Raw genomic sequence first — 11,334 nt, 5'->3', positions numbered from 1 at the left:
AACCAGGTCCTAAAGCCCGCCGGAAGGAGGGGCAAGAATCGTCAGGGTCAGCGTCAGAGGAGTCCAGGAAGGATGAGACCCTAGCGGGCAGGAGGGCCCAGAGGAGAAAGGAACTTAGGAAGAGGTGGAGCAAGGCGAGGGTCTTAAACTGGTGTGGAAGGGGAGGAGACTCAGACGGGACTTCCCCGGTCTAAGGTCGAGACGTAGAGCTGCACGCTGCGGCTTTAAAATGGAAACTGAATCTCAATAAAGACTTTTGTACATAACTACAGCCTAGCGTTGGTCCTCTGTGAGCTGGGACCTGGAGGCAGCTCTGACAGTAAGTCCCGTCTCTACTCAAAGAACCTCGCAACGTGAGAGGACGCAGCGAGGGGCGAAGATTGGTGCTTCGCGAGCTCACAAAAGCAGCACAAGATGACTACAGAAGAACGACTGGCAGCTTTGCAAGATGCCGTGGTACAACTTAACGCAGAAATACTAGCGGCAAGGAGGAGAGAAGAGGATTCAGATGCTGTCTGCAAGGATCTGCAAACCAGGTTGGAAATGTTGACTAAACAGGGGCCACCGGGAGCCAAATCAGAAGGGATCGGGCTCGGGAAGAGAGGAGATGGAGAGCGAGGGGGAGCAATCCGAGGGCAGCGTAGGAGAATATGACAACAGCCCGATAGATTCCATGAGCCTCTCCAGTGAATCGGAAGATTCACAGAAGGGGGCGCCGATGGGCAGGGCAAGGGGCGACCCAAGGGGGACACCCCAGAAGCAGGGGGCCAGCGGGGACTCCCAGAGCAGCAGTTGGAAATCAGGACCAGCTTCCCCACCAGAGCGTAGTGGGGGGGAGGAGTCCCAGGTGTCAGAGCCCACATATGCACCACCAGCGAGAGAAGATGAGTCAGGGTTGACCACGCCTCCATCGGAGAGCGAGTTAACGGTCAAGAGGAAAGTTGCAGGCTGGGCGCGCGCGCCAAGTTCAAAGGTACAGGCGAGCGGCACAGAAGGTAGCCCGGATAGGGAACCAGGTCCTAAAGCCCGCCGGAAGGAGGGGCAAGAATCGTCAGGGTCAGCGTCAGAGGAGTCCAGGAAGGATGAGACCCTAGCGGGCAGGAGGGCCCAGAGGAGAAAGGAACTTAGGAAGAGGTGGAGCAAGGCGAGGGTCTTAAACTGGTGTGGAAGGGGAGGAGACTCAGACGGGACTTCCCCGGTCTAAGGTCGAGACGTAGAGCTGCACGCTGCGGCTTTAAAATGGAAACTGAATCTCAATAAAGACTTTTGTACATAACTACAGCCTAGCGTTGGTCCTCTGTGAGCTGGGACCTGGAGGCAGCTCTGACAACTGTTTTTGGGGGACAGGAGGCGGGCAGGTGTGGAGGATTCCCTGGTCCTGAATGGGGTAACTGTGCCCCTGAAGGACCAGGTGCGCAGCCTGGGAGTCATTTTGGACTCACAGCTGTCCATGAAGGCACAGGTCAAATCTGTGTCCAGGGCAGCTGTTTACCAGCTCCATCTGGTACGTAGGCTGAGACCCTATCTGCCCACGGACTGTCTCGCCAGAGTACTGCATGCTCTGGTTATCTCCCGCTTGGACTACTGCAATGCACTCTACGTGGGGCTACCTTTGAAGGTGACTCGGAAACTACAACTAATCCAGAATGCGGCAGCTAGACTGGTGACTGGGGGCGGCTGCCGAGACCATATAACACCGGTCTTGAAAGACCTACATTGGCTCCCAGTATGTTTCCGAGCACAATTCAAAGTGTTGGTGCTGACCTTTAAAGCCCTAAACGGCCTTGGTCCAGTATACCTGAAGGAGCGTCTCCACCCCCATCATTCTGCCCGGACGCTGAGGTCCAGCGCCGAGGGCCTTCTGGCGGTTCCCTCATTGCGAGAAGCAAAGCTACAGGGAACCAGGCAGAGGGCCTTCTCGGTAGTGGCGCCCGCCCTGTGGAACGCCCTTCCAGCAGATGTCAAAGCGATAAACAACTACCTGACATTCAGAAGACATCTTAAGGCAGCCCTGTTCAGGGAAGTTTTTAACGTGTGATATTTTACTGTATTTTTGGTTTCTATGGAAGCCGCCCAGAGTGGCTGGGGAGGCCCAGCCAGATGGGCGGGGTATAAATAATAAATTATTATTATTATTATTATTATTATTATTATTATTATTATTATTATTAAAATGCATCTATTTGTGGACATAAACATACAGAAATGCAACGTACTGGAGAAAATTGCTTGCAAAAATGTGTATACTAGTCAAAGCTGCATACAAAAATGTGTTTATTCCTAGAAAGTCGCACTAAAATGCTGCTGGATTTTTTTTTTTTAAGTAAATTGCTGCAGAAATCTGGAGAACCGAATTTAAGATTGCAATAATGAGAATCTGAGAGAACTGAAAGTGGCAGATCCTTCCATCCCTACTTGTGAAGCAGCTTAGGTATTAAGAACCACCCCCCTCACACACAAACACAGATCTCTGCCCAACCTAGAGAGTATTAAGCAGGCATAAACTTCATGTCCCCGCCCCCCTTTCAGTAACTAAACAAGGGTTATATGTGGTTCATGGTTTCTGCAGTAGTAGGCTGTTCAGATCTCAGTGTTTGCACCAAGGCATCAGGTGTGCTCTTGTATATAAACAGGGCTTGCATGTGGTATTTTTACCCTCCTAACAGAAGTGTTTTTGCTTGGGGTTCCAGCCAAACATTCCCTCCATAGTTTGGAGTCCCCTCACCCCACTTGTTTTGTTTTCCTTTTCCTTATGACACTCAGTCCACAGTGGGCTTGTTCTGGAATTTTTAGAACAGGAGTGATCTGCTGCTTTAATACAGCAGCTCATAGACTCTCCTACTAAATACTAGTTTATTATGACAAGCTTCTGCAGACATCAGGCTACAGATGCATTGAAGGAAGTGATAAGAGGGTTTATGTTTTTTCTATTTCAGAAACTAGATTTAAAATGCAGGCTAGATGTAATGTTTCGGATATTATAACCTAGCAAACTGAATCATTATTTTATTACAGGTAGACCGAATGATGTAATGAAAGCGCAGGTTCTGCCAAGAAAAATATGAAATAGGCAGGCACTAATATGAAGTGCTAGACGTCTCCTGTAACCTAGGAATGTAATGCATTATTGCAGTTTATGCATTCTGATTATAAACTCTGGAATCCCTTCCTACACTTTTTAAATAAAAGTAATTTCTAATTCACATGCTGGAAAAAACCCAAACTTCCATTTAGCCCAGCATTCCATTTCCAACATAAGTCAACCGGAATATTTCCTTATTACTTGCCCCCTGCATTTAGTATGTGGAAATATACTACTGCCTATGTACATGGAGGTTCTATTTGACAAATCTAAAAACATGGCTTTAAACCGTGGAATGGTCAGGCGGCTTTGAAAACCTTGTAGCTCATGACTCTTGCCCACTGCAGATCACACTGCTGCCCATTGACAAAGATCCTCTTCAATCTTTTTAGATAAGTGATGATGATTCACTGCCTCTGTTGCTACTATTATACACATGTTCCAGCCTTGCAGGAAAACTGAGAGCAGGAGGTCCGTCTCTGCACAGCAGATGCACTGTTAGGTACTTGAGAACATAGGTTGACTCTATGCCACAAATTTGCCTATTCTAATTAATGTTTCTGGGCAAATTAAGATGGCAAATGCCTGGGGACAGACCAGTGGTGTGCTTTGCAACATGCCCACTTAGCCTGTAAAGAAAGTTTAGGAAGTTTTTTAAGAGGAGGAGAAAAACAGGTAGGGCACCCAGAGCCCAGCACAAAAGACCCAAGGCTCTGGCCTCTTGGCTATCCAGTGTTGTTGTGCTGCTGGTCCCAAATAGGAGAGCAAGATGTCTCTCTCACCCCCACCCCACCCCTGCTCCATAGTGTGAGTTTATACTTGTATTTCTGGCTTCACTCAACTCAGCCTGCAGTTTCATCTGCCAAAGGCGCGATCTCTCTGTAGGGATTTTGTCTCTACTTCGTCTAATGCTTATGTGGCTTGCATAGGCCTTTGTGGGATGCAGAACAGTTCGGAACAAATAACAGCCAAGCAGCATTTCTGCAAGAAATGGGCAGAAAACAATCCTTTCCTCCTGACCACATCAATCAATAATCTTTATTTTGAAAAACCTAAACAGACATTTCTGTTTAATGGCTTTCCATTTTCTATTAAAACTTGCATTAGTCACATTTTCCATTACAATGTTTTGATTGAATATCACTGTATTTCATTATAATTCTGTAGGAAAGCTCCTCTAGGCAACCTGATCATTCACCAATCGCCCTGATCTGCTTGCACAAAACTTGTACAGTGCTCCCATCAAGCATTTGTTTTGGTTTGTTTATGGGGTGTTAACACACTTTAGCATTGATCATCCGCTCACCCCACACTTCTCAGTGCAGTTCTCCATCACTTTTCTAATCACTAAAAGTCATTTAAGGGGGGGGGAGTCTTTGTTGTACTGGGGTGATAAGGCACCTTGATTTGTTTGAGTTGAGCAAACCTAAATTCCCAGTATGTGCCTCAATCCCTCCTGCAAAATAGTGACTGTATGGAGGCACCTAAAGTTGCTCAGTGTTGGGTGTGCAGCAGTCCTTCAGATAACTGGATTTAGGTGAATGGCTTTCAGATAAAAGATTTGGGGTGTGGCATCAGGTGTGCTGAGTCAGTGAATCTCATGCCCACAAACTGGCAGGGGGGTTGTGTAAGCACCCACTGGCCTGAAACAGATTAACAGAATCAGCACAGGTAGCAGCACACCCCAAAGAAAGAGATTGCTTGGGTACTGTTGTACAAAACACTACAGAACTTTTAAGGGAGAAATCCTATATACATTTACATGGGAATATGCCCCATTTAACTCAAGGGCACTTACTTCTGAGTAGAGACATGTAAGATTGTGCAGTTAGTCATCCTCGAGAGGGGAACAGCTTTCCAGACTTCCTGAATTACTTAGCCAGTAATATGACCTGCTCCTTTCTGCTAAATTTCCTATCTTCCCTCACTGGCTCAGACAGGGCTCTTCCACATACAACAACATATTATTAGAGATCAGGAAGGACTTTGCCTAGTCAGTGTGAGATGATGAAGATGATAATGCCCCCTGCCATGAACAGCACTCAAATATTCTCATGGCTAAAACATGGCATTTTACAGGGCTGGTCTTGGAATGTTGCCATTTACAAATATGGAGTGAAAGCACATGAAAATAAGGCAACATTGACTCCGGTACTCTCTTTCGGAACTTTTACTATTAGCGACTTATTGAACTTTCTCCTTGTAAGAGCTTTATTGGCCGAGAAGAGTCTTTGCAACTTTCAGCAGTGTTGCTGTTCCACGGTGCTCAGAAACACACTTCCCATGGCAGGGGACTATATTCCTGTGACCAATATAGGCCTGGTTTTGTGCTGGAATGACCCTGCCTCTACTGCAGACCAGCTCAAGGACTAAAGTTAACCATTTCTGAATTATGCTGCTCCTGCAGCTATCCCTTTAAAAGCAGTTTGATCTGCAGCAATTAGCAGATGGTTGTGTTTAGTTCCACACCATGAAAAGCTTCACCTGCTGATTCTAGTATATTTCAGATAGTTCCTGTTCCTTAGCAAGCTAAGCCACTTTTTTCTGGTCAGTTGGCATCACCATCTGCCCCATTGCAATCCTCCCAAACTGGACTCTGCTCCCAGGCATCTTACAACTACCAGAAATTTTTATTTCAAGACTGGGCAACCCGAGGCAAGAAAGTTAGTTTCCTTTAGAGTCAGACCCTGTGGGAGCCATTACTTTAAAGAATGCTTACAGACAGAAAAATCAGTGCTCAGGATTAAGCTTTCAGTCAAGATGAGCTCTCTCTGTTTAAAAGAAGTCAGATTTTGAATGTGTGGAACGGTACCTAATAAGTGCCTTCACGGTGAATATAGTCAGATGATCAGAACTGTTTGCTAAGTGACAGCTACAGTTTCTCAAAAATCAAATGCCAAGTGCCATGGAAATCTAATTTAGAGAAACAGCTTGGCAAACAAACCTTTCATTTAAACAATTGTGACCATTCAACCAGCTTTACGTTATTGAATTTAATAAGTTAGCAACATTAGTTTTTTTTTAATGGAGCTAATTGAAACCACTAATTTATTGATGTCCAGATGGTGAGGAAAGATGATGACTGTGTTATAAAGACAGAGGCAAGATAAAAGGAGAAAGTGGGAAGCATTAACTGCCCAATCCTATTCAAGATTAGTCAGAGGTAATTCCAATTTTATACAATGGGGTTTCCTTCCAAGTAAGTGTACACAAGGGTAGACTAAGATCCTTGGCAAATTTTATTACCTCTTTATAAGACAGTCCTTCTATTAAGCCTTGATCCAAAGTTCATTGTATTTAATTCCTATTCATTTCAGTGTGAACTAAAATAAGTCATGACCAATTTGTTCTATTTATTTCAATGGGACCTCAGTTCAGCTAACAGTCTGGATCCAACCCGTTTCCTTTTTTACCCTCCTCATACCTTGGAGGCAGCCAGAATATCATTGTTCCTAAACTGAGCTCCATAGTTTATGGTAGACTATTATATTATTATTTGATATATTGTTTAAAACAAAGCAGATGGATCGGAAGTATATCAGAAATAGCTGGTTCTTCAGTACAAAAACCTCCTTTAAGGAAACTAGCCAACACAAATATGCTCTGGCCTGTGCCACAACTGTAAACAACTGCTGGTGAGAAACACAGAACAGCTGCACCATATTAGTAGAAGAAAGATCAGGAATGGTAACCTAGCAATTCAAAGCCCTCACATTTTATTGCTGGACAAAAGTTTAAAGCTGTCACAAATCAAATTAGCCTAGAGGTTCTGGGCCAATGTATCAGCCTGCTGTTTGCTGAGGTATTATGACATCAAGTGTCCTGCTTTACCGGAAAAAAGCAATGGCAGTCTTTACTGCTAGGTAGTGCTTATAGATGGTCAGACCTTTTCCCTTCTCTTGCTTTGGGTGCATGAAGTTCCGTGGCTCAGAAAGAGCAGGGATCTAAAGAGGGAGGACAGACCTATTGAGGAAGGTAAAGAAGCAGCAGGGAACAAGAGATCTCGTGGTAGGAGGTGGACGAGGAATCCACTTTCCCCTTCAGGTTCCCAGGTGAGTGCTGCAGTAGTTCATCACAGCCCGGAGCTGGCATCAGAGGTTGGTTGTGGATGGGCCTCACACCTGCACCAAGAACCCACAGCCCACGCAGGTTCATCACAATTGTCACTTGCTCACACCCACCCCTGCTATTTCCTTCTACCTGCACCCCCAAAAGGCAAGCAAGTAGACGATGACAACGAGGAGGAGGAACAGCTTCCCAATCCAGTTCTTCCTAGCAACATTTATAAAGGGGAGATGTCCGGCAGCATTGGTAATAACAAGAAGCTCCTGCTTCACTGTTGCCACCACACAGAGTGTGTCTTCTTGCCCAAGGGCACTGCAGGAGAGGATGCCAAGGCTGTGGGTGTGACAAGTCAGCCGGTCTTGTGGCTAAGGGAAGAGAGTCTATCAGTCCTTGAACTCCTGGGTCAGGTACATGGTGAAGTTCACTGTTTTACCTAGAGCAATCTTTCTTTTTTCCTGTTGAAGGTCACATTCTCTCAGGTGTTATCTGTTGGAGGGGCCCTTTCACCAGTGGTGGGCCAAGCCAGAGCTGATGATGAGCAAAACTAGAGGTGCCGTATGGGGTCTGATGGGCTTACTCTCAAGTAAGTATACAGAGCACTTTTTTGGGTACCAATACAGCCACTGTTCTCAAAAGCAAGTGATTGTCCTTCATTCTGACTGGTGTTCTCTCTTTCTATCTTATTTTAGAGAGAGATATAGATATTGATGCACACATCTGACAAAAGCCTACCAATTTCTCTCAGCATAGGCTGCGAGGGGGGAGTTATTTTCCACAAGTCATACAACCAAGAAACAATTAAGACCAAAAACCCCCAAAACCCTTCCAATTTATTTTTTACCAGATAAATGTTTTTACCAGATAAATACTACCCTTTTGAAATGTCCCAAAAATACATATAAAAAGGGTGGGACTAAAATTCCTGGAAAAATAAGGAGATAGAAGAATGGGGCAGCTGATCGCTCAGCTGTGACCAGTGGTGTCAAAAGTGCCTGGATACAATTCAAGTCAGGACTAAAAATGATTCATCCACACTCAGTTTGAAGGGTACAATGGACTAGGATCAATGATGGAGTTACTATAGTGACCAAATAGCTAAGCTGTAAACAAAAACTGGACTGTGGGGGTTATAGCCAAGAGAAGGCCAACACTTGGGAGGCCTCTCTTCCAGTCCAAGTGCTTCCCCTAAAGTTACCTAGCTCAGAAGCAATTGGAAGTGACAGTTTAAAACCATAACAGCTAACTTCACATTTCCTTTTATCAAAAAGAAAGGAAAGAGCCAGTAAATAACAATACAGTGGCAGGTAAAGGTAAAGGTAAAGGTACCCCTGCCCGTACGGGCCAGTCTTGACAGACTCTGGGGTTGTGCGCCCATCTCACTTAAGAGGCCAGGGGCCAGCGCTGTCCGGAGACACTTCCGGGTCACGTGGCCAGCGTGACATCGCTGCTCTGGCGAGCCAGAGTCGCACACGGAAACGCCGTTTACCTTCCCGCTGGTAAGCGGTCCCTATTTATCTACTTGCACCCGGAGGTGCTTTTGAACTGCTAGGTTGGCAGGCGCTGGGACCGAGCAGCGGGAGCGCACCCCGCCGCAGGGATTCGAACCGCCAACCTTTCGATCGGCAAGTCCTAGGCGCTGCTTCAGGTTACATATGCTTCAGGTTACAGACTCCACTAACCCAGAAATAATACCTTGGATTAAGAACTTTGCTTCAGGATGAGAACAGAAATCATGCGGTGGCAGTGGGAGGCCCCATTAGCTAAAGTGGTACCTGGACATTCACACTCGGTCTCCCTTGCACTGCAAAAAAAATCCATTACAGAACGTCTGAGTCAAACCTCCTCACAACCCACCTTTTCCATCGAGCCTTTGGTTGGTTCCTGTGCCCAACTGTAACCTACCCTGTAACTAAACCTAAGCACCCTCCCTCCTCTTCTCCAGTGCTGAATTTTAGATTTGTAAGGTCCTCAGAGGAGGCGCTGTCCTCTTATACTATAAGCTTCACAGAAATCTCACACTCTCTCACAGAAATCTCAAGATAAATATATGCCAACAACTGAAGTACAGTACTAAGATGCATGACATAACAATGGGGTCATCCTTATTGGGGAATGACAGCTATGTTGCCACAGAAACCACGCCACATACCATACCCACTTGGCCTTTGTTGAGAAGGCACTACTGTAGTTTCTAACAGTATGTCTTCTACACTACACTACAGCACAACTACAAGCAGCACCATATGACTGTGCTGCTGAGTTAGTTACCCAGTTAAACTGGGGGAGGGGTGTCCCCCAACTTGCTTTTCCCAGACCTGCCTTCATGGATGAGTGAGTCACACTGAGTTTTCCTCCATGCTCAAAGGCATGGCTCACATCCACCAGGAGTTGTGCAGTCTGTATTGTAGGACAGATTCTGTGGAACTCCCTCCCTGCTTGGTGCAGCCCCCTTCCCTGTTGAACCTCTTGCTGCTTGGTGAATACTTTTTATTTCAGCAGACATTTTAATTGTGTTTTTCTTATCTTATGGTTAAGTATGCTGTATCCCTATTTTACACCACTTAGAAACTCAATATTAAGTAGCATTTTTAAAAAACAAACAAACAAATAAATGCATAAATCTGCCTCATGCAATGGCAATGTCCATATGGACAAAAGAGATGGAAGAATGAGAGAAATAGGTTGGTTTTTCTAGATGCAGTATTCAACAAACCTCCTAAGGAGCAGAGTCTTCTGCATTAAAGTCATATTCCCCTCCTATGCTTAGGCATTCCTCTACTTCTCTGCGTTTAGGTGTAGTTATTTCCCCCACTAGAGATTAACGTCCTATTCAGGCACTAGGCTAAGTAGAACATGTGACAGGGAAGAGATCAGCAAACCAGCTCTGCTCCATGTTGCTCTTGAGTTGGAATGTGGCATTCTGCACCAGGGAGCTTCCTGTACTGATGTAAAAGCTCTCTGTGCAATGTAAAACCTTGATTTTCATGTGGAGTATCTACACAAGCAAAGCAGGCTTCTTGCCACAGATGAAGGATGGATGGGGATGGAGACAGCACACTCATTTCCACTCTCCCCACTTGTGTGTTATACTTACTTGAAAATATAATGCCTAAAGAGGGCTGGAGTAGTTTATCTATTGCAATGAACTTGTAATAGATTACAATAGGAGGGAAAAATAAAAAATCTGCAGCTGTATTCTGCGAATAAGAGATGAGAAGACAAATGCTAGTAGACTCCACTACCACAATGAATGCTTCCCCATGCAGAGAAAACCACTGCACACAGAAAAACAGCAGGTCATGATAAAGGCTAGGCTGAACTATGCTACTTTTTTTTCTACATACATGAAACTTCTACATACAAGGGAGAACATTCAAGCTCCTCACCTCTCCCTGCAATCTGAAGTAGTATAGGACCCCTTTAGACTGTCTACTGTTTTTTGCAGTTGTATTCTATAACATGTCATTGACACAATAATAGTGTGTCAGTGATTGATTTACACTAAGCCTGTCCACACATCATTCCTCTTTATTGGCTTTTCTGCAATGTTTCCCTCAGTATTACACATTATTGCCACCTGAAACAGCACTCTTGCCCTACAGCACAACAAAAGCAAAAGAAGGCATGAAATTTGTGGTATGAATTTCAGAAGGAAGCTACAGGACACGCAACAACTGGAAATGAAGCAGTATGCCCACCCCAACAACTTATGCAATTGCAAACAGTATTGACAATAGGATTGTATATAACCACCTCAATTCCATCGTGAGCACAAATCATTATGAATGCACAATAAAAAGGACACCTGGAGGGGCTGCAAGTCATGCAGTAAAACGATTATGGTAATTGCATAAACTGGCATTAAGTGAATCCCAGAAGAGGAAAGGACAAGCAGGAAAGCACCTTCATATCTCTCCTGTTTGTCCTGTAGAGCATCCCTCAAATGTAGGGAAGGGCTTGGAAATATTTCTCTTTAGTGCCTCCCTTGCCCCACACTTGCCGTGTTCTAGTGTCACCCAGAGCCTTCCCTGCAATCAACAGGGGAGCCATTATTTGCTGCACATATGAACTGGGAAGTAGGGTGTTCCTCACAGCACAAGGCCTGTTGTCAGATGTGGGCCTCAGTACAGAAGCACCATTTGCTTGCAGGTAGGAAATACATTACAGATAAGGTGTCTCTTGAGGTA

General features: G+C 45.1%; 1 protein-coding gene across 1 annotated transcript in view; it reads left to right on the top strand.

Annotated features, from left to right (window-relative positions):
* Positions 1-6,779: 6,779 nt before the first annotated feature.
* Positions 6,780-11,334, top strand: part of SYT12 (synaptotagmin 12) — a 63,559-nt gene continuing 59,004 nt past the window's right edge. The window contains exons 1-2 of the mRNA XM_079991354.1: positions 6,780-7,134; positions 7,612-7,730. The gene's annotated coding sequence lies outside the window, so the exon portion shown is untranslated. The remainder of the gene's footprint in view (positions 7,135-7,611; positions 7,731-11,334) is intronic.

This window comes from Podarcis cretensis, assembly GCF_951804945.1.
Source record: "Podarcis cretensis genome assembly, chromosome: 1".
NCBI classification, from domain to species: domain Eukaryota; kingdom Metazoa; phylum Chordata; class Lepidosauria; order Squamata; family Lacertidae; genus Podarcis; species Podarcis cretensis.
This window is presented reverse-complemented; position numbering and strand designations above follow the sequence as displayed.